This window comes from Poecile atricapillus, chromosome 3 (genome assembly GCF_030490865.1).
Source record: "Poecile atricapillus isolate bPoeAtr1 chromosome 3, bPoeAtr1.hap1, whole genome shotgun sequence".
NCBI classification, from domain to species: domain Eukaryota; kingdom Metazoa; phylum Chordata; class Aves; order Passeriformes; family Paridae; genus Poecile; species Poecile atricapillus.
In genome coordinates, this window is record NC_081251.1 from 17,969,958 (window position 1) to 17,975,957 (window position 6,000).

General features: G+C 37.1%; 1 long non-coding RNA gene across 1 annotated transcript in view; it reads right to left on the minus strand.

Moving 5' to 3' along the window:
• Window positions 1-5,115, minus strand: part of LOC131578302 (uncharacterized) — a 31,644-nt gene extending 26,529 nt beyond the window's left edge. The window contains exons 1-2 of the long non-coding RNA XR_009277438.1: window positions 5,050-5,115; window positions 4,752-4,831 (exon numbers count right to left, since the gene is read on the minus strand). This is a non-coding gene — a long non-coding RNA (uncharacterized LOC131578302). The remainder of the gene's footprint in view (window positions 1-4,751; window positions 4,832-5,049) is intronic.
• Between the last annotated feature and the right edge of the window lie 885 nt (window positions 5,116-6,000).

Here is a 6,000-nt window from a genome sequence, read left to right on the forward strand (position 1 = left end):
CTTGACAGTCAATTATTTACTACTGTCTTTTTCATGCTACTGTTACCAGCTTCATCGCAATGATCAATGTCATACAAAGTATCTGAAATCAGAAAACTTGTAACCACTCCTCTCAATTATGGCAGACTGTGAACTTGTATTCAGCCATACATCCAAAACAGCAGAATTCTTAGTTTATTATTCAACTGAAAAAATACAGACAGGCTGAACAGTTGGGTCATAAGATGGGAACACACTTCTCTAGAAATCTTACTTGTGCAAAAATATGAGATACTTCACACAAAACTTAGAAAAAAAGTTATGTCTACCTGTGGATATTAAAAGAGCCCAATTTTTCTCCTGAAGCAATCATAATGCAGACTGAGTTTCTGGAAAGGATTCGGGGTTCTGTGCTTCAATTTTGATGCTACAAAGCACAGCAAACTGTTTCACATAAACACAGAAAGAAGTGGAACGTCACACTTCTGAATTAACAGATGTTTTAACATCATAACTAACGTCATGGTTGATTTTGAAGGGAATAAAATATCGTTCTTTTTTAAGTTCCTGTAATGTTCTTCTGGAAATGATATAGCCTCTGCACTATGCAGATGCTACAGGTCTGTGGTGATATCTTCTGCTAGAATGCAACTTTGAAATTCACTGAAGGAAATTGTTCTTTTTTCCAAGATGGAGAGATACTGGATTGTCATCTCTTCTCTTGGAGACATCTTGTACATTTTTTGTTTAACAGTCTCCAGTAAGACACATCCACAGCTTTAGGAACTGGGATAGAGGCCAGAATTCCTCCACCACTTCATTACAGAGAGAGCCTTAAACACTGGTGTGGGAGGAGTGTCACCTCAAGTTCATAATCTTTTCTGCATAAGGGACAGAATTGGTAAGAATGGTGGGAAAATTTCAGAGTATGCTTTAACCTTTTGTTTAGAGAAGGCTTTGGAAAACTGGACATCATCATCATGTGGGAACTTGGGCACTGCTGTCCACTGTCCAGAGAAGGGCAATGAAATTGATGAAGAGCCTAGAGAGGAAGCCACATGAGGAGCAGCTGAGGGAGCTGGGATTGTTTAGCCTGGAGAAAAGGAAGCTCAAAGGAGACCTTAATACTCTCTACAACTGCCTGAAAGGAGTCTGTAGCCAGGTGGAGGCCAGTCTCTCCTCCCAGGTAACCTGCAACAGGACAAGAGGAAACAGTCTCAAGCTGCACCAGGGAAGGTTCATGATGGAGAGCAAGCAGAATGTCTTCACTGAAAGGGTGGTTAAACATTGGAACTGGCTGCCTGGGGAAGTGGTGGAGTCACCATATCTGAAAGTGATCTAAAGGTGTGTGCATGTGACACTTTTTTAATATGAATATATAAAATGTTTATATAAACACTTATATCTTTAAGTGGCAGACACAACAGTGCTAGGTTACAGTTTGTACTTGATGATCTTAGAGGTATTTTCCAACCTTAATGATTTTATGCTTCCATGTTCAAACTACTTTGGGGGAAATAACAAGGAAAGGCTTAGCCCAATATTTTCTTTCTCAAGCATTTTTTCTAATTTTTCATATTTTTACTATCGTTTTTGTTGTTTCTAGGAAAATGAATGTGTGCTTGAAATCTAAGAGAATAAATGTTTATTACATCTTAGTTCTACACCTAAGGGCTCTCATGAGATGCACATTGGGTGTCTACTCCCCAGGAGGTATGAAAGACACATTACAACAAGGAAACCCTCATTTGATCTGGTCCCTCTAACTCCAGCAGCACCTGCCAGTGTTGATCACCTGTCTCAGTCTGAGCAGCCAGGACTGGTTGACTGTTACTAATCAGAAATAAACTATCTTCTAAACATAAATTACCTGAATCAAGCCAAATACCAAGTAGCAAAAAGATGGTTTTAAAATTTTTCAGGTCAGAAAACTACTTCTTATGCTAATATCCTTTGCCTTGGTCACTTTGACCTCACAAATTCATCACTTAAGACTCAACCACAGGAGATCTTATGTAAGAATGAAGCCCCATACATAAAAAGATTACATCTAATGCAAGAATAGCAATTTGGCAATGCACCATGGACAGTGTAAACAAAGATTATTTAACTTTGGAAAGATAGCTTCTCATGGCTCACCTGAGATTCAACAGAGAGAGAAGTACTGCCTGAAATCCCTCTCAATGTGATTTCCAAGTTCTTCCCCCACTTTTGAAAACTTGACTGACTTTTTTCTTCACATTCCAATTCACAGTCTCCATCATTAAGCCCTGGAACCTCCATAGTCTCTGTGCCAATATGAGCCTAACCAGATAAATTTCTCCAAAAGTTGGTCAGCTCTTATAGGAAGAAGTGGATTGACTGAGATACAAAATTTCAGAGATACAAAAACTTGTTGAAAGCAAGATTTGAAGGATACTTCACCAAACTGATAGTGAGCACACACTACTGAAACCCTTTCTAGACCATGTTCTGTAACTCATAGAAGCTGTCTCATCAACTCTGAATCTGAGGAGAAATACAGAGAGGGAAATATAATGAAATAGATTATATCAAATATAGTGAAGAATCATACCCTGCTAATTTAAAAAGTACATTAAGTTAGTGAAGGTTCATATTTATACATCTTATTCAAAAGGTAGAGTGAAAAACTGAGCAGCAGTCCCAACCAAGGTAAAAGTTACTGTTTCATAACTAGAACTGTTTAGAGTTCAAGTTACTTTTTGTTAGTAAGCTCTTCTTTGAGGAAAATTAGTTTAAAAGTCTCTGTATCATCCTATCACTATGGATTCCACAAATAAAATGTGACCAAAACAAACACAAATACTTCAAATACGGATTAACAAAATGTGAGAACACCACAAAAATCTATTCAATATCTATTACATTAAAAAACCAAAAATCATATCTTCCCCCCACAAACCAATTTTTATCAAAACTTTAATTTTATGTAAGAATTTACAGTGAGTATGAAGAATGTTAAAATTTCAGACCATTATTTCAGCTCATTCCTGGTATTTTTACAATTCTGTCTAGAAAGCTAAAGTGTCTCTACCAGCATTTCTGAAAACATATTAAATTAAAACAGCTTCTTGCCTTTTTATTTCAGAATCTTGTGAAATCACTATTTATTTTTTTTTTAAGAAAGCCCTTTGTATTTTAAAAGTGTATTTTTAAAATACAATTTCAAACTTGTTTATTGTTTTTGTGCAGGGTTAACTCTGTGTTGGCCTATTTCATATCAGAAAAGCTGAGTTCAATAACCAGCAAGCAATATGCATGAAAACTGTCCCCTGTAGTCACACTCATAGAGCACTGGTACCCAATATTATTTCAGGTTCCCTTTATTCCCATTAATGATGGATTTCACTTCATTATTCCCAAAGCATAAAAAAACTCCTTTAAGGAAAAGAATGTATGGCCTTTGACCTGTGCTGGTTTGAAAAATAAGATGGATGAGCTCCCCTGTGAGACCTCATACCAATTCTTATTCCACAGCAGAGCAAAGATGTTGCTTCTCACAGTATCTGAGAATTTGAAACTGTGAGAGTCCTCAGCCCCTTCTACCCTACCGCTAGGCCCGACTGTCCTCTTCTAATTTTTCAACACAATGTTAAGTTCACAACGTGTGTCTTAAACTAAAATGTTCATTCCTTCATTGTTCTAGCCCCTAGATGCCCTTTCTTCTCTTTTCCTATACAGTCCTCCTCCCTGATCTTCAGCCAAAATAATTTCTTTTAAATATTTGCGTCACTCAACATTTACTCCTTAGAAGAGGCCAACAGCTGAGAATTTTTCTTGATTTTTTTCTTCCCTCTGGCACATTTTGTTGAACTCCACTTTCCTGGGTCTATTTGGGAGCTACTGCTCCCAAACTCCCTTATTCTGAACAGAAACAAGGAAATTCTCTGAGTTGGGGCATCTAAATAATTTATGGATGCATAGAAACCTATCACTGGTTTTAAGAGCAGAAAACAGATAGAAAATTTAAATATCAAATAATATCTTATAGATTTTAATAATTAAATTTTCCTGAAACCATGTAGACACTTCCATGCCAAAAAAGAATTTTAAAAAAGCAATCCCACACCTAAATAAACTGCTCTGACACTGATCATGAAATAACAACATTTATCAGAAATTTTGCCATTTGTTTGACTAATCTTTTAAATGATATGTGTAGTTTATTTAAGGTAAATATTGATGAATGATTGTATATTCAACTAATAATTAAATGATAGGCCAAAGCTTGGGGAAATCCCAAATAAAAATGTATTAACAAGAATGAATACTGCAATGACACGGGAAACATACTTTAAGATAATTAAGGTGAAGAATATTGGCTCTATTTTGGGTATCCAGCATTTTGAAGAGCATATTTTATTAATTAGCAAAATTAATAATTTGAATTTCATTCATTGTGAATCTGCACACTGGGGCAACACTGCACTGAAATGTTTCAGGCAGGAAAATATTTTGATTTTTTACTAAACAGACAAGGTGTATTGTCATGTATGTTCATTATACAATAAATTTCAGTTCTACCTCTTCAAATCTTCAAAACTACAAATACAATTAACCTGAGATTTCTACACAGATTCTCTCTACCATAACATGAACTGTGCACTTTTGCTTTGCTTCACATGGTAGCAGTTTTTAGGGCTGTCAGCTGGTGAGTTTCTGAAAAACAACACAACCTTTGAAGTGCTAAAAAGTATTTGTGGTGAATATAAGACATATCCCCACCTTCACTTTTCCCAAAAGTAGTTTACCTGCTGTGCCTTTCTGCCACAACTCCATTTTCTCTTGATATCTGGATCCAGAATAGAACAGACCCAGAATCATAAAGACCCTGTAAGGAGAGGAAAAAAATATTTTGAAAGGATATGAAATATGGCTTGTAGGAGAACAGGCAGTAAGTCTTCATTTGAATCAGAACGGAGATATACCTAAAAAAAAAAATTTAAAAAAAAAAAAAAATCAAGGATAAAATACCCCCAAAAAATGGACATTTCTTTACATGATTAATTGTCCAGCTGCAATTCATTGTGGTCATTTGAATATACTCACAGGGTGATCAGCCAAATTCATGGATGAAAAGTCTATTATGGATACCTGTCACGGGGTAGCTTTACCTTTAAGGTGGTTTTGGGAGCTAAGGAAGTTGAAGCTGCTGGTGGCTGATGGGAGTCTTTCCTCCTGACCAATTATCAGTCATTTCTAAGAACTGACAGCAGTTTTGACCATTAAAAAGTCAAGCCAACTTGTGGACACCGCCTTAAGATGTACAGTCAAAGCTCTGTTGTCCTCTTTGCGTTTCTGGCTTCTGGAAAGGTAACACGGATCTGTCTCGGCCTCCTCCCCCCACTCCAGGCCAGACAAGGCCGCAGAAGGGGGGGGCGGGGGGGAGAAGCAGAGCCGGCCAGCCGGGCTTAGTTTGTAGTTTCTGCTGCTGGACTGAAACCTGACACCATGAACATCTGCAGCTTTTCTAAGGTCTTAATTCTTTTACTACCTGGATAAAATGTACAGATTACTCCTTTTTCCCAGAGAGACAGAGAGAGAGACAATCGACATGAAGAAGACATCATAAAACCACCAAAAACAGTGAAAAAAAAAGTTAAGTTTTAGATGGGGAGAGAATAAGGAGATGCGTTATAAGCTGAAAATATCTTTCTGTTAAAGCTATGGAGATAGACAATAGTGGTTTGAAAAGATTCCTTTAATTCATGACAGAGTATATTGGGAGGAATGGAGTGTTCAAAGTGTGGATTTGGAGTAAAAGAGAGAGTAATTGTGATACAGTGAGGTGCTGGAACAGAGTGAAGCGGAGATTTGAAGCCTTGAGGGCAATGAGAAGACTGTTTCCAGCGAAGCTCAAAGAAGCAGATGAAGAGGACTTCTGCCTTTGAATAACTCCTTAAACTTATAACTTAAACTCCTTAAACTTAACTCATCCTTAAAATGACATCCCTAAACTCATGGCCCATACACACCTCAGAGTGATGTGAAATGGGAGGA